Below are 23,339 nucleotides of genomic sequence, written 5' to 3' on the forward strand. Positions count from 1 at the left end.
TTTATGTGCGATTATCTTAGTATGTTTATTTTTAATATAATGTTAAATTGTTAGGCAATTTACTAAATATTTATAAAATCCAAATATATATAAATATTAAAAAAAAACTAATCTTATTTCAAATAAATCAATTTATCTTATCAAGTTTGCAAAGGTACTATTAAAAATTACTTAATATTCGAATGAGTAACCAACGTAACATTTTAAATGTTATCTCCCTTTAGCTTCAGATAATATCATTCACTTAATTTTACTAGATTTTATTTTAATAATATATACATTATATATATATATATATATATATATATATATATATATATATATATATATATATATATATATATAATAAAATTTACAATTAAATTTACCAAAATGATCCAAGATGGTAAAACTAAAGTATATTATAAATATTAAAGAATTAATATTTATAAAGTAATCTCAACCAGATGTAAAAGCTCGATAAAACCAAGTAGGAGATAGAGCTTATAATAAGAGCAAATAGTTAATAACACATGTTAAAAACACTTTGAAAAAGAGTAAAAACATATTTAATCTGAAAAGGAAACACTTAAGTGGATAGTCCTTAATACGCGGAGTTTCGAAGAAATACTTTCCTTCTCATCAGAGGGTAGGAAATTAGCAAAATGCGGGATCGGATTTTGCATACAAAAGTAGTTGATGAAACTTCAAGTAAGTCCAAGATCTTACTTGATAACAAAAAGTGAAGCAGAGGGAATATGGTGAAGAAAAAGATGATTTCACGTGAAATCACATTTTTCTTTAAGAATTTCATATTAATCCTACATTCACACATTCATTGATTACACGAGAGCACGCAACTAATGGCTATCGGCCTTGTTTTTTCTAAACAGTTCCCTTCTTGTATGTAAAAAAAAAAAAAAATACTCGAGCTGAGATCGAAACCAAAACCCACTGACAGTGAGTCAAGCACTATAACGATTAGGCCGGTTTAACTCGAGCTTGAAAACGAGTTTTAAAATCTACTTATTTGTAACATAGTGAATCTGTCACGTGAACTATTTACGCATACGCATTCGAGGAACAGTTAGACAAACATAAAAATTCGACGACTCCCGCGGAACAAATTTTCAATTTTTACCCTTTAGCAGTCCATTGTGTTCCGGATCAAAATCGATTAAATAAATATTCCAGATGTTTGAATATCCTATATATCAACCTTTAAGTCTATAGATAAAATATCCGTATCATAGGTTGAGAAGTGTCCTCTCATACACACACATTCTCACTTTTATAGATATAAGAACTGTAATCTCTGAACGTATATACTATAAACTGGACAAAGCAGATAGTGTAGATATATCTAAAGGTTTTGACAGGGTATGGCACGATGGTCTTCTAAGGAAAATCAGATCATACGGTATCACTGGAAGAATACTTAACATAATAAAATCCTTTTTTTTTTACATGGGGATCACCACTTATCAAGACCCGGAGGCCACTCAGGGATAAGGGTTATTGCGTGTACAGTAATCAATGAGATAGTATTGTAGTAATCATTAGTATTGGAGATTTGATAGAGTGTCTTACTTAAGGGGGCGGTTTGTCTTGAATTCGGTTATGTTAGATTTGAAGACATCCAAGTTGTAGTCAGGTGGGAAACAGGCGAACGGAAGGGAGTTCCACAATCGTGCACTTCTGAGAAAGAAGCTCTGCTCATGGAATCTACGTTTGGATTTAGGCACAGATAAAGAGTGGGGAAAATTATAGACAGTAGTTTTAACCAGACGGGTATTTCTCGTGAAAGATTGGCGAGGGGGGAGGCGAGAGATTGGAGCTCAGACGAGCACTTTATGGAAATGACGATAAAACAAAGACAGGCTCGCAACGTCTCTTCTGTGGGAGAGAGGCTGCAGAGAAGAGAAAAGGGCATCCCCCACTACACCACGAAGTCTATTTTGTACTCTGTCAAGGCAGGATAGGCTGTTTTTGCAGCTCCATCCTTGGACGTACTTGGCTTTTATACAGATAGAGAATTGCATCAGTAGTGAAAGAAGAATCCAGGTTGTCTTCGACAGTAGTACATCCAAACAATATAATATAAATGCGGGTGTACCTCACATGTCTGTCCTTGGATCTTTATTATTTCTAATATTCATAAATGACCTCCCTGATAAAATTCTCTGAGATGGTTTTATTTTCTGATGCCGCTACGCTCTATAACAGGCACGATGGGAAAACAAATGTACACATATCTAAGGAAATGGCAAAAACACGAGAGGAAGATATCTAATCTGTAGTGGGATGGGGACAAAAATGGAATGTAACATTCACTGCTGCCAAGACTAAGCTTGTTTCCTTCAATAATTACAAGAAACCTGTTGCATTCCTCTGCCTCTTCCACAAGTATCTTAATAGTGGATGCTCTGATGAACTACAAGCCCTTGTACACCTCGGCGTAAATACCCCGACAAACCTGATAAAATCCAACCCCTTACACAGTGGAGATCCGTAGATGTAAGAAAGCCTTCTACTCTAATAGTTCCTTCACCAGAACTGCTAGACTTGGTTCCTATTCCCAACTGTACTGACATGCAGAAGTTCAAGTGTAATGTGAACAGACATCTTGCTGCTCAACTCCTTAATAGTATCCCTGCAATGTGTGTGTGTACGTGTGTGTGTGTGTGTACGTTTGTGTGAATATATATATATATATATATATATATATATATATATATATATATATATGATGTGAAAAGGAAGCGGAAGACCGGAGGCTCGACGCTTCGCCCGTATTATGCGGTCTTTTTCAAGAGATTTAGTCAGCATAAAGCCTGCATAATACGGGCGAAACGTCGAGCCTCCGGTCTTCCGCTTCTTTTTCACATCATAACGTCGGATTGTTTCCAATTTTGAAATTCACACACACACACACACACACACACACACACACACACACACACACACACACACACACATATATATCATATTTAAAGCCACGGACAATAGTTTTGACATATAGATTTATTAGCTACAATCAACATCCAAATGAATGCTTTGACGATAATTACGGTTTTCAAAAGGCGAACAATTAAAAGATACATCTACCTTACGTAAAAATTGCTAGGTTTATTTATGGTGTCTTTTACATATAAAAAACCCACCCAATACTTTTGCTGATGAGGAGACTTTGTTTAGAAAAACTATATGTCAAAATTATTGTCCGTGGCTTAATGTCTATCGCAATAGAAACATCGTTTCCGAAACGATCGTAAAAATTATTGACTTTGTTGTTGTTCCTTCTTATATAACAGCTTTTTAATTTAATTCTAATTTGAATTTAAAATTATCAATCACATTACTAAATATTAACGGAGCTCTAGGATATTTGCATATCGAGCTTATTATATATCTGAATTACCACGGGCACTGTTCTTTTCTTGTATTTTAATTAAATTAGTAATTTTACTATCACACTAAAATACACTCAGCTCTTTAGACTACTATTCTAACCCTTTAAATTTTATATATATATATATATATATATATATATATATATATATATATAGTCATCAATATACAGTTCTGTTTCGTTTCATCAAAATTCATTATGGCGGCTAGACTAATACACTCTGATCTTTAGACTACTGTTCTAACTCTCTTTATATATATATATATATATATATATATATATATATATATATATATATATATATATATATATATACATATGTATATATATATATAAATATATATATGTATATATATGAAAATATAAAAGAATTCCACTGTTTTAAAAAGTATTGGTTATATTGTAATTTAAATTTGAAGATTTTTAAAACCAGTCCAATACAAGAATTTTTATAAACATGATGTTTCATTAAAATGACATTTTTTCGTATGCAAATTGTAAAATATTCTTCTTTAGAAAGTTTGTTTCTTTACCTTTCTTGCCATAATACTTTGCACGTCCTCATGAACTTCGAGGTTTAGGTTTTCAAGCCTGATACAATGTATGTGCTGGGCGTAACCTTGTGTAAAAATATACGGGAAGTCCATTGTTTAAAAACACTGTTTATATGAGAATTAAAATTTATTTTTAAACTAGGAAAGTGCAAAAACTATTTTGTTTAATTAACATTATTGTTCATTAAACTTTAATTCTTTCGAATTCAATCATCAAAATTTTACAGGACGTGTGTATTTTCCCTTTCGTGCCATGCTGGTGTTAATATATCTATATCTATATATATATATATATATATATATATATATATATATATATATAAAGAGAGAGAGAGAGAGAAAGAGAGAGGAAGAGAGAGAGAGAGAGTGAGAGAGATGTTCTTAATAAAAATTGATAAATAAAAAATATTATTGATGAATGAAAGCAGATAACCGATATAGAAAATCTAGCATCGCCGACAAAAATTGCCTGTCCACCACCGCTACCAACATGTGAGAGGCTGAGCGGAATACCAACTCATCGATATTGTTGTTGCGTGCCATCCTTTATTCCTTCCTGAACACACGTCACCCGCGTCATCCCCCCTTATCTCCATAGGCTAGCGTAAAATGTGGCACCATCAAGCGACTGGAAAATGGCGCACATTGTGAAAAAGTGTGGGTCGGTGTCGCTGGACGAAAACACGCCGACAAGAATCAAAAGAAAATTTATAATATAAAATTTATAAAAATTTATAATATAAAAACGATTGCAAAAAATTGAAAGCTGACAGAAAACAGCATTTCTAAAATATAGCCATTTAATCTACGCGTTTTACGCTGGAAATGCTATTTAAAAACTTGTTTGTGATAGACTGCTGAAAATGCAATTATTGTATAACTTAAGCCATATGAAGGACTTACAGGCATATACTCTAATAGCGACTGACCATCCCTCCACTAAATGACTGATCCACAAACTGACTATTCTATTTACTGATCCATTGACCAACCAACTGACTCAATGACTGACCTATTCACCGACCGACTGATCAACCAACTTATTAATCTACTGATTGACCTATTAACTGATTGATCTACTGACCAACCAATCCAGTTAATAACTCACCAACCGATCCACCGAACAATCGATCCTCAAACTGATCCACTGACAGATGTACCAATCATATGATCATCAAAGTCCCTCAAACATTTGGGTGAACACATACGGAAATATTTCTAATAGTCTTTGAATCCAGTCATCATTGTCCCATCGCTGGATGAAATCTAAGATTAGACTAGACTTTAAAATTCTAGTAGGAAAATGATCTATTATAAAGATTTTGTGTAGCTTGTTTTCCATAATATATTTTCCTTACTCGATTTACTTTTATAGACCAACAGTATTTACATGAACGAATTTCTTTTGGTAAGTTGTTTTGGGTGTGCGCACAGTAAGGTGGATTAAACCATATGCAATTCCTACGTCTGTTTCAAATATGCCTTTCAATGTTTAGGGAATATATTCATTTGATGAGAATCTTCGACTGAATCTAGATAAGTAATATGAAAAGCGTTCGACATATGATGATTTATCAATATCAGTAATAATGTGAATTATGTAAATATATATTCCTGCAAACTCTACGCAATGTTGAAACTTACTCAGTGATTGACAAATAAAACTACGCTGCGAAATATTTTTAATCAACATATTTGAACCATATAAATATCACAGTGATACAAACATATCTATTAATTCTCGTTCTTTTTATTGCCTTAGTAACTTTGATTAGTAATATCTAGTTGCTGACTTCTTACCGAAAGCTTTTAAGCAGTTATATATAAGATCTGTTGTTAATATTTTTAGTGATATTAACAGTTTAAAACACTGTTTTTTTAAAATTTAATTTCGCTACCTAAGCGATCAGGGAGTTACCTGTACTTTGTTTTGCATATAAATGCGAATAGTTATTGACGGGACGTATTTATTTATTGACTATTTTGTTTTATTTTAGATATTGAAATATTTTACGTGCATAAAAGTTATCCATTAATACGCGTGTTTCTATCTATCAACTATCGTCAGTTTGGCTAAACCTTTTGGCAAGGGTCAAACCCATGACTACACAAACCAGCGTTTTCTTACTGAGTTATTAAATCTTGTAAAATTTTATGCAGGATTTTATCGCTTTTACTAAATTTTATAAATCTGTTTCGAGCTCTACAATTTTTGAGTTGAAAAATAAAAGGTTTTGCTTTTGGAACAAGCCTCGTACCTCTCTCTCTCCCTCTTTCTCTCTCTCACTCTCTCTCTATATATATACATATATTTAGAGAGAGAGAGAGAGAGAGAGAGAGAGAAAGAGAGAAAGAGAGAGAGAGAGTGATATATATATATACATATATATATATTACTTGGGGCGTTTTTGGATAATTCGTCAGTGGTCTGAGGGAGATAACTCTATTTTACTAAGATACCCATTCATTGTTCATACGAGAATTTGGGACGTTAAAACCAAAGCAAATCATTTAACATTACAAAAACATTAATAACAAAAAAGAAGCTGGTATTGTGGCTTGATGATGAATGCCTTGAAAAAGTCACCTCTGATTATTTGTCAGAAAAAAAAATGATTTGATTTCTGATTAGTGAAGAGAGGGAGAAATAGAAGCATCATTACAGCGTTTGAAAACAGGGACCAATAATTTGTTCGTGGATTTTGCCGGGGACAAGAATAATTTGGATGGTTTTCAGAATTGCAATCATCAGCATGCTCCTGTTGTTCACGAGGAAAACTTTGTCAATCAATGACACAGTTCATACCCAAACTATCAAAGTTTAGTTTTTTTAAGACGTTTACAAATAATTAACAACATTTATGTGCTTCATTATTAAAGATTCAAATACATTTAAAAGTAATTAAAATCGATATTTTTCTGTAAGTTTGTAGTCACATGCAAAAAGACACGTGAGGAGACTGTTAAACAAAACAGGGAAAAATTGTTCCATCTGCACCTGATGGAGTTCTTCAGGCAGAGAATAGCAAGAATAGTGCATTGTATTAGAGAGCAATATTGTTTTAAATAATATCGTCACATTTTACATTTTTTTAATTAATGCTATAAAATTTGTTACATTAAATAAAGTAGTTGTCACATTTGGGCTCGTGCATCTGCTACTTGCCTCTCACTCCTGGACAGGGTTCAAAAGAGAATCGCCAACCTGATAGGTCCCGAACTGTAATCTAAGCTTTAGCCTCTGTCCCATCGACGAAATGTTGCATCCCTCTGCCTGTTCTACAAGTACTTTAATGGTAAATGCTCTGAGGAACTATAAGCACTTGTACCCGTGACTACCTCCAACAAACCCGACAAGCAGCTAAATCCCACCCCTTCACAGTAGAGATCCCTAGGTGTAAGAAAGCGTTCTCCCTCAATAGTTTCTTCCCCAGAACTGCTAGACTTTGGAACTCCCTTCCGGGATTCTGCTTTCCAAACTGTACTTACATGTAGAAGTTCAAGTGTAATGTGAACAGAAATCTTGCTACTCATCTCCATTCATAATACCCCGGCAACTTATGTCCCCGATAGTACACTCCCCTACTTTGAAGTAATACTGTGCCTTGTTTGGGGTGAAAATTGAATAAAAAATATATTTTTTCATATATATACACCCATATATATATATTCTTTTTACATACACACATGAACACATTTATATTATTATTTATTACATACACACAATCATAAAGACACACACACATATATATGGATGTATATATATTAATTATAGGTTAATCATTTACTTGCAATGCACTCGGTTTGTTTATACAAATCGTAATGGATTTAAAATCTTTTCTATAATAAACTATTTTATAATGAAAAAAATTATATATATATTTTAAAAATGTTCAAGCTCAATGGCTGTTTTCTATTGGGCTCCAGAGCATATATAGTATCATCATATAATAATTCTCCAAGTTCCAAATATCAAGTTTTCTCAGTTAATCATTTATTTATTTTCAAAATGTATTCATTACAATATTGTAATGCGACTATCGTAATGCGATTAATAGGTCTGCAAAATTATTTTATTGCTGCATATTTAGTCACGTATTCATCAGATCTGTATCTTAAAAAACTTATAAAAACTCCATATATTGTTATTATTATTTTAAATCTTATCTTAAAAGTTTATAAAAACACTATTTAATATTATTATTATTTTATATAAAATATTTCCTTATGTCTCTTATCTATAATATTGTTTTTAAATGCTTTTAATGATTATCGCTTTATTAATTTCTACCGTGATAATTAAATACAGGGGACCAACAGACTTATGTTTATGCATGTATGACTCTATGAGATCCTACTTCTTATCATTTCTGTTCTCCCTCCCAATACTTTTAACTGAAACTATTAAATACAGACATTGTTATGATATAATTTACTTAGTAATGTTTTGGTCGGAATAGTAAATACTCATTTTTATGCAAACAATATTGTATTAATGTTTGCTTTCTATTTATTCGGAGATACAGGGGATGCAGCACCCACTTTTATTTCGTATATATTTTCTTGCTAATATTGACTATTTTAAGTTGTACGCTATAGTATGTCTTTATCCATTTAGCTAGATATGTTGGTTATATATTTACTTTCTCATTTATTTTGGAAAAATATTATATGGTTGTGAAATCTATTCTTGAACCGCATTTTGTGACCCCATATATTTTTTAATCCTATTATTTTTAATGACATCACATATATACATTATAAAATGTCAGAAATAAAGAATCTATTATCAAAGTGCAGAAACTCTCGAAGAGTCACATTTAGATTCTTCTTCTTCTTCTCCTTCTTCTTCTTATTATTATTATCATTATTATTACATTGATACTATAGTTAATTCGAGAGCAAGTTGAAGCAGTAGTTGCAGGTTACTAAATGACCTACTAAATAGTTTTCTAACGAATGCTAAAAGTAAAAATTAAAATTTTTTTGTATAGTTTTAAAGGTTAAAAAACTCCCAAGACTATATATATATATAAATTGAACTCATTTTCCCCCTATGATTTTGACCATAATATGATTAAAAATCAAGAAATTTCATGTAAATGTAATATGCACAAACTGCAGCACAATATCTAAGGTGTGTTATAGGCATATTACCTCTCCACTTCCTCGATAATCGTAGATTCCTATATTTTTTCTGCTGAGAGTTCACTGCCAAAATCGGTTACAATCAATGGAACTAGTAAAATCGTTTCTCTCTAATTAATTCCTCCTTCTCCTGCCACCACTCACACCATTGCGGGATCGTTCACAAGGGACAGTTACGAAGGAACGCCGGTTTCGGGTTTCTGTGCTTCGTAGTAGCTTAAAAAACCTGGAATAGAATTTTATCGTGTCTTTTCGGTTCTTTGCTTCCTATTGGGTAAAAGGCACCACGGAATTAACCGATAACGACATTTCCACAAACATTAATTTTTATCCTACGCTTACTTTTACGTTGCTTAATTACCATTTTTCTCAACATTTATGCACTAAAAGAAAAAAGAATTCTTTCCATTTCTTTTTTTTTATAAAATAAACATATAAAACATCATTCCCGTTTTATTTCGTTTTGTAGTTGCTTAAAAATACTGGAATGGAATTTTAACGTTCTTTTCGTTCAATGCTTTCTACTGGGTGAGACGCACCATGGACTTAACCGAATCGAAGGGTTATTTATGTCATATTTTTCACTTTTCACTGTGTTTTTTTGGTTTGTTTTTCCGAACACATTCATCATTTTTTCCCTTATTTTGGGTTTTTGTTTTTCCGATTTTTTTTAAAGAAGTTTTACGTTTGTTCGCTTTTTTCCCGATTTTTTAAAGAAGTTTAACACCGTTTTTTAATATTTAAGCAGGTTATTACTTCGCTTATTCTTTACTTTACTCCCCCTCCCATTACACACACACACCTCCAACCACCCAGGCAACGCCGGGTACCCCCGCTAGTATGTATATATATATATATATATATATATTAAAATACAGACAAACATGTGTGAATATATATATGCACACACACACACACACACACACACACACACACACACACACACACACACACACACACACACACACACACACACATATATATATCGACTATCGAAGTGTTAATGCTTGACTGTTTTCCTTCAAAACCACACCTTAAAGTCGCGTCTCAGTGTCCCGAATATCCAATTTTTCTGTAATTTAGCGGCCGTAAATTCGGTTTTGGTGTGGAATAGAATTGGCGCCATCGATTAATGCGAAAAACGATGGCAGCCATTCTGCTTGTGTAGATTTCGGTCGATATTGCCTGTGATATCGATTTGCATCTGAAGGCAAAGTTTAGATTGTAATGGCTTACGAAAAATCAAACATAATAAGATACATAAATAATAATAAAAATAATAATACAAATATGAATAACAATAAAAATAACATTATAATAATAAATAATATAGATAAGAAAAATAAAAATAGAATTAAAACAGTCGAACATAAAGAAAAACCTTAAACTCTCTCTCACACACACACACACACACACACGCGCACACACACACACACGTATATATATAACGTATTTTTTAGCGACGTAGAATTTTACATTAGCATAAATCAGACACATATAATTGTACAAATATGTAGTTTATTCGAAATATACATTTTCGGAATTTATAATTTAAATGCAATTTATGACATATGACCCCCGGCTTGTGCGTATATAGGGGTTTATGAAATTAGACTGAATGCGGCAATAATACATCGAATGTTGTCTTCATAGTGGTACCTTATGTCTAGTTCATTAGAGCACACATATTACATATTAGTTCATTAGAGCACATATATTTACATATTACCCCCCCCCCAAAAAAAAAAAATATGTAATAGTGTTCAATCGCACAAACGAGTTCGCCCGTTGAAAATCCTATTGGCGAAATTATTCGTTCATCAAACGTTTATCTAAATAAATTGATCGTATCATTTCCAATTTGCAAACTCTGCCCGGGTGTCGATCTTTTCATGGTGAATTGCCAAACTAAGCTAAACAAAAAATAACAGATAGTTGCGACATTTGCGATTAAAGAAAAAAGAATTGTCAATTTATAGTTCGCCGTATCTAAAAAAGGTATACTTGTCTATAGTTTTAATTTATGTTTGTCTATTGTTTTAATTTATGATTCGTCTATTTTTTTAATTTATAATTTGTCTATTGTTCGTATTTATGATTTGTATATTGTTTTAATTTATGATTTTTCTCTTGTTTTAATTTATGATTCGTCTATTGTTTTAATACACGATTTGTCTATTGTTTTAATATATGATTTGTCTATTGTAATAATTTATGATTTGTCTATTTTTTAATTTATGATTCGTCTATAGTTTTAATTTATTATTTGTCTATTGTTGTAATTTATGATTTGTCTATTTTTTAATTTATGATTTGTCTATTATTTTAATTTATGATTTGCCTATTGTTTTAATTTATTATTTGTCTATTGTTGTAATTTATGATTTGTCTATTTTTTAATTTATGATTTGTCTATTGTAATAATTTATTATTTGTCTATTTTTTTAATTTATGGTTTGTCTATTGTTTGAATTTATGATTTGTCTATTGTTTTTATTTATGATTCGTCTATTTTTTTAATTTATGATTTTTCTCTTGTTTTAATTTATGATTTGTCTATTGTTTTAATTTATAATTTGTCTATTGATTTAATTTGTGATTTGTCTATTGTTTTAATTTATGATTAGCCTATTGTTCTAATTTATGATTTTCTATTGTTCCAATTTATTTTTTGTCTATTGTTTTAATTAATAATTTGTCTATTGTTTTAATTAATGATTTGTCTATTGTTTTAATTTATGATTTGCTTATTGTTCTAATTTATGATTTGTCTATTGTTCCAATTTATTTTTTGTCTATTGTTTTATTTTATGATTTTTCTATTGTTTTAATTAATGATTTGTCTATTGTTTTAATTAATGAGTTGTCTATTGTTTTAATTTATTATTTGTCTATTGTTTGTTTATGATTTGTCTATTGTTTTAATACACGATTTGTCTATTGTTTTAATATATGATTTGTCTATTGTAATAATTTATGATTTGTCTATTTTTTAATTTTTGATTTTTCTATTGTTTTAATTTATGATTTGTCTATAGTTTTAATTTATGATTTGTCTATTATTTTAATTTATGATTTACCTATTGTTTTAATTTATGATTTATCTATTGTTGTAATTTATGATTTGTCTATTTTTTAATTTATGATTTGTCTATTGTAATAATTTATTATTTGTCTATTTTTTTAATTTATGGTTTGTCTATTGTTTGAATTTATGATTTGTCTATTGTTCAAATTTATAATTTGTCTATTGTTTTAATTAATGATTTGTCTATTGTTTTAATTTATAATTTGTCTATTTTTTTAATTTCTGATTTTTCTATTGTAATAATTTATGATTTTTCTATTGTTTGAATTTATGATTTGTCTATTGTATTTATTTATGATTTGTCTATTATAATAATTTATGATATGTCTATTGTTTTAATCCATGATTTGTCTATTGTTTTTATTTATGATTTGTCTATTGTTTTAATTTATGATTTGTCTATTGTTTTTATTTATGATTTGTCTATTGTTTTTATTTATGGTTTGTCTATGTTAATAATTTATGATTTGCCTATTGTTTTTATTTATGATTTGTCTATTGTTTTTATTTATGATTTGTCTATTGTTTTAATTTATTATTTGTCTATTTTTTAATTTCTGATTTTTCTATTGTAATAATTTATGATTTGTCTATTGTTTTAATTTATGATTTGTCTATTGTTTTAATTTATGATTTGTCTATTGTTTTAATTAATGATTTGTCTATTGTTTTAATTAATAATTTGTCTATTTTTTTAATTTTTGATTTTTCTATTGTAATAATTTATGATTTTTCTATTGTTTTAATTTATGATTTGTCTATTGTTTTTATTTATGATTTGTCTATTGTAATAATTTATGATTTGTCTATTGTTTTAATTCATGATTTGTCTATTGTTTTAATTTATGATTGGTCTATTGTTTTAATTTATGATTTGCCTATTATTTTAATTTATGATTTGTCTATTGTTTTTATTTATGATTTGTCTATTGTTTTGATTTATGATTTGTCTATTGTTTTAATTCATGATTTGTCTATTGTAACAATTTATGATTTGTCTATTGTTTTGATTTATGATTTGTCTATTGTTTTAATTTATGATTTGTCTATTGTTTTTATTTATGATTTGTCTATTGTTTTGATTTATGATTTGTCTATTGTTTTAATTTATGATTTGTCTATTGTTTTAATTTATGATTTGTCTATTGTTTTAATTTATGATTTGTCTATTGTTTTTATTTATGATTTGTCTATTGTTTTAATTCATGATTTGTCTATTGTTTTTATTTATGATTTGTCTATTGTTTTTATTTATGATTTGTCTATTGTTTTAATTTATGATTTGTCTATTGTTTTAATTCATGATTTGTCTATTGTTTTAATTCATGATTTGTCTATTGTTTTGATTTATGATTTGTCTATTGTTTTAATTTATGATTTGCCTATTGTTCTAATTTATTATTTGTCTATTGTAATAATTTATTATTTGTCTATTGTTTTAATTTATTTATTTATTTTTTTTTTATTACATTTTCACCCCAAACAAGGCAAATTGCCACTTTGGTGTAGGGGGCTACTATCAGGGGCAACAACTACTGGGGTACTATGTAGGGATTTGGGCAGCAAGGTGTCGGTTCACGTTACACTTGAACTTCTGCACGTCAGTACTGTTGGGGAAGCAGGGACCTGGAATGGAATTCCAGAGTCTTGCGGTTCTGGGGAAGAAACTATTGGAGTAAAAAGATCTTTTACATCTAGGGACCTCTACAGTGTGGGGGTTGGATCTAGTAGCCTGTCGGGTTTGTCGAGGGTGCTCGCGTCGTGGGGGCACAAGTGATTGCAGTTCATCAGAGCATTCACCACTAAAATACTTGTAGAACAGGCAGAGGGATGCAACATTTCGTCGATGGGACAGAGGCTGAAGCTTAGATGCCAGTTCAGGGCCTATCAGATTTGCGACTCTCTTTTGAACCTTGTCAAGGAGCGAGAGACTAGTAGCAGATGCACCAGCCCAGATGTGGCAGCAATACTCCATACATGGGCGAATTATTATTTGTCTATTGTTTTAATTTATTATTTGTCTATACTTAAAAATACTTTCTTAATCGTACAATATACACATTGAATTCTAATTCATTTGCGAACATTTACTTAGAGAAATTATTTTTAAAAGCTATTTTTTAAGAAAGTGTTAAATTGGGAATGTAAATTTAAAATATTAAAAAACTTTGTTAGTGTTTGGTTGACAGTGCGGGGTTGACGATTCTTTTTTTTAAAGCCTGTCTAGGAGTGAGAAACTAGTAGCAGATGCACTAGCCCAAATGTGGCAACAATACTTCATTCATGGGCGAATAGTGGCATTATAGACGTACAGGATAACCATGCGCAAATAACTTTCTAGCAGGGAAGAGACTCCATTTTCTTTGCAACAGTCTTACAATGCCCTCGATATATTTGTTCCAATTCATGTTCTATGTATACCTTAAGTCAAGAAGTTTTAACGAAGAGATTTCATACAGCGTATCATTAATCATAGCTATTAGTGGTTGAGGATATTTTTTGTAATTATTAAAGGAAAAAAAACTTAGTCTTGGCAACATTGAATGCTAGCATCCATGTATGCATATCTTCATTTCACTACAGACTGGAGATTTTCCTATAAGGTTTCAGCCATTTCCTTAGATGTTTCTCCATTCGTTTTCCCCTCGTGTCTGTTATCGAGTGTAGTGGGATCAGCAAATATACCCATCTCGGAGACAATTTCATCACGGAGGTCATTTATGAATAAGAGAGATAATCTGATTGTCTTCAAGTCCAACGTAAACAAGTTCTTGATGAACCGTTCCACTTAAGTTAACAAATTTACCGAATTTTCATTATTAAAAATTACTATATTGTTCAATTGACTACTGTACACTCTTAACCTTTATCCTCGAGTGGTCTCTGGACCTTGATAAGTGGTGATGCCCATGTAAAAAATCATGTTGCTTAATGATTAAATGTTCATGAGAAAACTGTTGCGCTGTCAAAAGCCTTATATTTATATATAAGGCTATTATCCATTGTATGGTATATGCGTTCAGTAATTACAGTTAAGATATCTGCAGTAGAACAAACTTGCTGTCGGTCGAAAAGAAGTTTAGTATCTGTGCGGTGGTTGAACAGTGCTGTATTATGATATATGTTTATTTCGTTTAATTTGTGCATTCATTTTTTTTGCGGACTGTTATCATGACATTCATAGTTATTGTTGTTGTATACGTTTCGGCCAACCCATTCTCTGTCCTTTTTCAAGAGATTAACCGCGATGGGATAGATATACTGAGTCTTGTAATCATATCCCCAGTAATTACTGCCTTCCATAGTTGTTGTGTTACTACGTTTTGGCTAACTAACCCTCAAGTCTACTTGGATAGAATTGAAACCGCTATCTTCAGACAATGTTTACCCTGAACTGTCCACGGTGCCACAGTTCTTGAAGGGCGATCATGTTTAAATTTTATAATCGTATAAATTCAAATTTTGTGTTCTTATCTGGTCTACTATTGTCGGTTCCGTAGTGAACGATATCATTTATAGTTTTATTTTGTTTAACAGTTCGCAAAAGAATGAATACACTAATTATGAAGCCTCGTCTCAAAGGATTAAAAATATATTCTAAAATTTCAAATGGTTTCTGAATAAACTGCGTCAATCGCTTTATTACAGATTAGTAAAATTTCACTAAATATATGCCACAAAAATTGTATAATCAAATAACTGCTTTAAGGTTAGTTATTCCCAAAATTTTATTCAAATCTATGCGATATTAAGAAAATTATGACATTTTATTCTTTATCAAGGAATTTCAACAGTCCATCGCACAATTTCAGGTCTCTTAAAATGTTGTATAAGGGCAACAATACAATGTTAATCATGAAAATTTTACTTTTTCTTATATTTTTCTGTTAAAGAATAATAAACAAAAGCACATCCTAGTTGCTAAGCCTCAAATAAATGAATTATTTATCGCCATATCCACCATTTGTGGAAATAACTTTCAACAACCTTTTGCCCACCGAAGAAGTTAATTGTTTGATCTGAAAATGGGTTATGGTTTTCATCAACTGGTTGACATCAACTACTTTCCTTCACAGGGCATCCTTTGAAGTAAATTGCCCCCCCCCCTCATAAACACCTCTTTTCAATATTGACCAGAGATCTTCAATGGGATTGAGATCCGGAGAACACGGTGGGCAGCTCATGAGGATTTCTCCAAAACAGCCTATAGATTCAAGGAAGGCTGCAGTCGCCCTAGCAGAATGGGATGGTGCATTGTCATGCATAAAAAATTATCTGAAAGAGACGTGGCAATGATAGGTCATTTAGCCATGGTGATAAATGTTTATCCAAAAAGGCCGTGTACGCATTGCTGTTTTATACCTTATATAACTTGAATGGCCCAACCAACTTATCCCCAATGATTCCCGCCTAAAACATGATGGCTATACTCCCTTGTTTGCGATGAACTCTGTAAGGGGTTTAAGATCGGTCCGAGTTCCAAACTTTGGCCCATCCGGACCGTTAAGAGTAGCACGGGTCTCATATGTAAATTGGACGCGTTGGAAATCCATTTTCATTTAATTCTGTGCCCAAGCCATTCATTTTTCCCTAAGATATTTGCTCAATGGAGGCCTTGAAATAGTTTTGATGTTACTTGCCATATCCTTCTACACATTACATCGGGCCTGCCTGGATCTTGGAGCGATTTCAACTCTTGCAAAAATGGAAGCACTGGTGCTGTTTGGGTTTCGGTTGACTTCCCTACGAATTTTCCAACTATGACGATGTGAAATGTTTCTCCTGGTGCCCTTATCCTTTCTGGGTTTGGTGTTGTTCAGGAATGAAGCCGAAGGTCTTGGATTCCTTTCGTGCTCCATAACTTTGATGAACAATCTTTCTGCGAGTCTAGCAACAACCCTTTCCTTTTTGATAACAGTTAATCACCTCTTTTTTTTTGACATTTTAAAAGACCTGCAATAAAGCAATGGGCATAAATTTTTTGATAATAAATAAAATGTCATAACTTCGTAAATATCGTATGAATTTCAATAAAATTTTGGGAAATAACAAACTTGGAAACAGTTATTTGATGATACAATTTTCATCTTTTTGTGACGTATATCTAGTAAAATATCGATATTTTACTAATCTGCAATAATGCGATTGACACAGTTTAGTTACGTGGGTGACACTTTTATTGCATTACATGATAATTTGGCGGGAAAGCACTAAACTGTTGTTTGTAGAAACGCACTTTGTATCGAGAAAACAATGTAAAGCTGCACACCATCAGAACGATCAGAAACAAGATTAAAGAATTAGAAAATGTGGAAGTCCTGTCGCATGCTACACCAATCATGTTGATGTTGATTCATCAAACTACTGTCTAAGCCGATCAATGTTTAACTTTACGATCTATGGTCTACAAAAGATGATTGATTTAAACTATACGATGAAAAGTCTGTCAAGATTTTTTCAAAGTTTTAGGTTTAGTACTTGGACCAAATTCGAAATCATACAGGTAGTCAGCTGAAGATCGAACATAATAATGGTCTCTATTTACTTACCTTCCCACAAAGAAAAAACTTAGATACAAGGTTAGTTTTTAATGTTGGGTAAGTTTAGTTCCTTCAAGGGACAAAATAAAAATTAACTCGATCTGTAAGGACATTTTCTTCACTGATCGAACACTGAATAATAAATATATATATAATAAAGCATTTTTACATCGTACATAATACGAGACGCGTTACACAAGTAATGCCTCCTATTTTTCTACTCAAATGGATTAGAGGGATCGCAAATTGCATTGTTATGATGACTGACCTTATGCATTCATGATTTAAAAGTTTCATCTCTCTGTTGGAGATATTGATGGGGTGAGAGTCTAAGAGAAAGGCAGAAATGCGTCATTGTAATCTTGGCGAATGTGCATTAAGAATAGTAGTGACTGTGTAGAAAAATAAATTCTGAGGCGCAAAAGGTAGCTCGTTATAATGGTACCACGCCTGCCTTTCTAGCTCTTCAACTTTATACATTAAAAAGTAGGAGGTTGGAACGACTCTCGTATGAAAAAAACACGCCCGGACGCCCATACACAGCCATCGTTCATCGCTGGGAGAAGTGCATTGAGAATAATGGTGACTATGTAGAAAAATAAATTCTTAAGTACAAAGGGTTGCTCGTTTTAATGGTATATCTCGTGCTTTTGTAGCTCTCTAATGTTTTGAGTAAAAAAAGAGAAACGACCCTCGTACTAACCAGCGGTAATCTTAGAAGATACAATATTCAGTATTTTCATCTTGTTTCCCTCTTTAGTTAATTTCTTATCGACGCTCTCTGCTTTTTTTCTATCGTTTCACCTCGTTTTTCAAACTCATTTACAAATGGCCGCTTCAGTGTCACTTATTTAAATGCATATTTAATATTATACGATTGTGTTCGTATTGTCACTGCAGGTTCGGTATTATTTGATTGTGCTAGTATACAGTAGAGTGTTAATAGAAAGTTAAACACAAGGTCAGGTGACGTTCTAAAAAGGAGAGGTTCATATTGACCTAAAATGCTTAAGTAGGACTGTAGGCATAACCCTGTTTAAAGAGAAAGTGAAGCCACGAAAAGTAGACTCCTAGGATTGAACATAAGCATACCTTAGCTCGTCAGCAACAGATCCACCGTCAGATTGATTGAACTAGTATTTTCTTTTATGAAAATCGCCCCAGACGAAACATGAAGCCATTTGATGCAACGAGTTAAATAATACTACTTTAAACAAAAAACTAACAACAATAAAAGTCTAGATGGTTAGATTTTGATTCAGTAAACATCAATTCTTTCTGGTTTGCCAAGAATATTGTTCATGGAATACAAAGATTAAAGGAAGCAAGAGTTATGAAGCTGCCGAAACCCAAGGTTCATTTTAAACTCTTCTTTTATTCTACTTTTATTTTTTTACTTTAAAGTAACAACTTATCAATGTACGAAAGCAACTCGAGGATAAGTGTTAATGAATGTAATGTGGTAGTGAAATAATCGTTAAAGGTGTAGATTGGGTAGAATTTGATAATTATGGGGACGGCTCAACAAGAATTTGTTTACATTGGATTTGAAGGCTACGATATTGTATTCAACGGGGAAACAGAACAGCGGAATAGTGTTCTGTGAAAAAAACTGTGTTCATGGAATTTGCGTTTAGATTTAGGCACAGGCAGAGGGTGGAGAAAATCGTTTATGATGGTTGCAGATAGTCGAATGTTTTTTGTAAAAGTTTGGCAAGGAAGGAACTAAAGATTGAAGTTCAGTCGAGCACTTGTCACGAAAATAAAGACAGCTCCAAGTTCGCTTCTGTGCATAATTACCATTTTCTGAAGTCTTTTAAAACCCCAAAATCATAGTGCAACTTAGGATATAAAGGGCTCCTATTTTGGATCGTGTCTAACTAGGGACTGTGGGGGAGTTAAACTTACACTTCCGCATATTTATACAGTCAGGGAAGCAGGAAACAAGGAGAGAATTTTAAAGTTTATCAGTCCCAGAAATCCGCAACTAAAAGAACTTATACAAAAACCAACAGAAAACGTATTAAAGCGCAGAAATTAAGAATTCCTGATTTCTGGAAAATTTATAACAATGTAACGGTTTGCCTCCAACTCTGCTTTGGACCCAGCAAATCACTCCCTCCCAGATTTTCCTTTGCAGACAGTGTGACCTAACCAGCCACGATGTTAAGAGAATACCTCAGAGGAGGTTAAGGAGTGCTGAATTAGAACTATGGTTGAAAATTGCCCTAAAAGGTAGCGAGCGAAAGATGAACCAGGGCCTTTTTATTTTAAAGACAGATCCCAGAGGATAGAAGGTAACCCTGCCATCTAGAAAGAGAGATGGCGTGGTCGCCGAGATGAAGTACATTTTCTTAGTAACGGAAAAAAACAAAGTCGAAAATATGAAATAATATTGCTGTAAAAGTGATTATTTGGAGATATTTAGCCGATCGTTTGGGCTAGAGGTTAACTTGTGGCCAAGGCCGAAGCCGTCAGGTGCATGAGAAAATCGTCGATGAGAACTATTGTTCAATGGAAAGTTACCTGATAGGTATGTCTGAGGGAGGTGGCTGATTATCGAATCAGGGCGAACCAAAGTGTGACGTAACGAACGTGGGTTAGTTGCATGGAAAACCAATGTCCGCTCCGACATACACCAACCCTCTATACATTAGGCAATGCAAAGTAAGACAAATCAATCTGGAGTCTCGAGTAAAGTTTTGAGCTCAAGTTTCGGAGTCTGTGAACTCGGAGGGTGACTGTCCACCACCCCACACCACTCCGCAAAAGCACGGAGTCTGTTGTAAAAATAGGAAAAAGAGCCCTGTTTAAATATTATCGAACTACCAGAAAGAGAAATTATAACCAACATTTTAATTCTTTTTATTTTATTTCTCCTGTGAAAAACTGTATATAATAATTTTTATTTTTCTCTTCTTGTAAATAATCAATTTTATACGAAAACTACAACCAGTGTCAGCGTCGATGATTATTATTATTATTATTTGCAAGTGAACTGAAAGAAAAACAACAAACATCGGGAGAAGAGAGGGAGGATCGTCAAACTATTGCATCTAGCGTCATATCAACCGTGTCCTCGTGAAAGCGATTGAGACTGAGTCGCAAAATTTTTGTGGATGTTCGAGCTGAACCATCTAGGACTACACTTATAACTGTAGTCTTCTTCGGTTTTCCTCTTAACAGAAGGAGGCTACGTTATAACAGGAACCACAATCGATGATCTGAAAACCATCCCTTCTCAAGCTTGTAACAGCATAAAACGTCTATACATTTCAAATGCATATAGACCTGGTCTCGTTCCGGCTATACTATTAAAAAATGCCTTCCTGAAGTTGCTCTAGTTCTCTCAAAACTCTTCATCATATATTTTACCGACTCCTACTTTCCTGACTACAGTGAAATTGCTTCTGTGGTACCAGTATACAAGAATTTTGGCGAAAAAGTCACCCAATAATTTATTACCTTAATAGCCTCATCCCTCCGTTCGCCACAATGTTTGAGTTCTATATTAATTGAGCACAGACTCACAACCTCATAGATAATACACTTCTTTTCCGACCCAACAATATAGATTTAAGCAAGCCTGTTCTACTGCAAATACCTTAACTGCGTTGTATTGGATAAGAAAGGATAGGTTGGGGCAGTGCCCCCAGATATAACTAAGGCCTTTGCAGGGTATGGCACGGTGTTTTCATGAGAATTAAATCATACAGTATTACTCGACGAATAATTAACATAATCAAGTCTTAAATAGAAAAATCCAGGTTGTCCTTGTTCTTGAAAACAACAAGATATAAATGCGAGTGTACCCCAGGGGTGGATCCTTGGACTTTTATTATTCTTCTTATTCATAAATGACCTAGCTGATAAAATTGACTCCAAGATGGGCATATTTGCTGATGACACTGTGCTCTATAACAAACACGAGAGGGAAAAGAATGAATACATATCTAAGGAAATGGCTTAAACATTACAGAAAGACCATCAGTCTGTAGTGGAATAGGGACATAAACTGCTGGTAAAATCAAATGCTGCCAAGACTAAACTGCTTTCTTTTAATAATTACAAGAAACCATCTCAACCACTGATAAACATGGCTAATGATACACTACCTACAAGCTCTCCGTTCAAATCTTTCTGCTTAACATTTTCAGGGAACATTAATTTAAACAGATACGTGGAAGGCATTGCCAAGACTGCTGTAAAGAAGATTCGCTCTATTTATTGTGCAAGAAGATTACTTACACCTGAGAGTATCTTATACCTCTATAAGACCACTATCCGTACATGTATAGAGTATTGTTGCCACATTTGAACTGGTGCATCTGCTATCAGCCTTCCTTTCCTAGACAGGATTAAAAAACTATCATCAACCTCCCTAGATAGTGTCACTGCAAAATATGTCCCATATAGTACCTCCTACATCCAACTATTTTCTAACTCTTTTCCACCCTAAACAAGGCACCTGGAAGTAAGGGGCTCCTATTCAGGACTGTAGGGAGTTGGACAACGAGATATTTCTTCACACTATATCTACACTTTCGCATATTAGTATAGTCAGGGATGCTTGCCGGGTCAGTTGGCAGCATATATGTCAAAGGGGCATAAATCACATTGTATCTTTGTAACCATAGTCGATTATTCCGCGCCATCACTAACTTTATAATTAATGTTTACAGGGTGCATGCATGGTGATTCGCATTTATTTCTTTGATGTTCGTGACTAAGGGAATTAGAGGACGTCTACGATTCCTATAAACCTCGGCGGGATGAAAACGTTAAAAACGACTGATTCGTATATTCGCGGGAGAAAATTTTATCGTCAGAAACCAAATAAAATGTTTCATGTTTTTTTTTGTGCTTTGAAATGATGTGTTCGTTATTTTTTTTTATCGATGTTGCGTGTGTGTATGTATGTGTGTGCGTGTGTGTGTGTATGTATGTGTGTGCGTGTGTGTGCGTGTGTGTGTGTGTGTGTTTACGGTGATTGTATGATCTGGGATCGAATGGGTTCGAATGAAGGAATGAGTGGGCGGTGAACGCAGCAAAAAGAATTTTCCGTGCGCGAAACATTAATGGCGTTCCAAGCGACTAACTTCTGACACGAAAGAGAAACGGAAAGAACGCCTTGGTTGTCCTCTCTTTCTTTACATCTTTTTTTTTATTGGCGATATCTAATTTGTTTATACACAAACACACACATGCGTACAGCTTGTGCCAAGTGCTTTATCAGAGCTGGGAAGAAGGGTGAAACAAAACAAAAAAATACAGTTTTATGAAAGTACTGATATCAAAACTTTAGAAGAGCAGGAAAAATAGAAATACCTTGTCATAAAAAAGGACGATTCAATTCAACATGCCATGATGAGAGAAAAAAATTGGCAGTGAATATATACGCCATGAAAAGAAAATGTTTAAAAAGAGCTTACAAACAAAATCAAGGTCACTGCCATTAACCAACTAGCCATGCCTTTGGTAACATACAGTTTGGGCATTGTTGACTGGCCACAAAAGGAACATAGAAAGACTAGACACTAAAATAGGGAAAACATTCACACCGTATAGAACAACATACAGAAACTCTTTACACGTCCATCTTTTTCGATGAGCACTTT

At 32.7% G+C, this 23,339-nt stretch overlaps 1 long non-coding RNA gene across 1 annotated transcript in view; it reads left to right on the forward strand.

Annotated features, from left to right (window-relative positions):
* Nucleotides 1-22,586, forward strand: part of LOC145286429 (uncharacterized) — a 43,102-nt gene extending 20,516 nt beyond the window's left edge. Inside the window, exon 3 of the long non-coding RNA XR_013869159.1 lies at nt 22,404-22,586. This is a non-coding gene — a long non-coding RNA (uncharacterized LOC145286429). The remainder of the gene's footprint in view (nt 1-22,403) is intronic.
* The last annotated feature ends 753 nt before the right edge of the window (nt 22,587-23,339 follow it).

This window comes from Euprymna scolopes, chromosome 10 (genome assembly GCF_053919585.1).
Source record: "Euprymna scolopes isolate OS-2025 chromosome 10, ASM5391958v1, whole genome shotgun sequence".
In the NCBI taxonomy this organism is placed as follows: Eukaryota; Metazoa; Mollusca; class Cephalopoda; order Sepiida; family Sepiolidae; genus Euprymna; species Euprymna scolopes.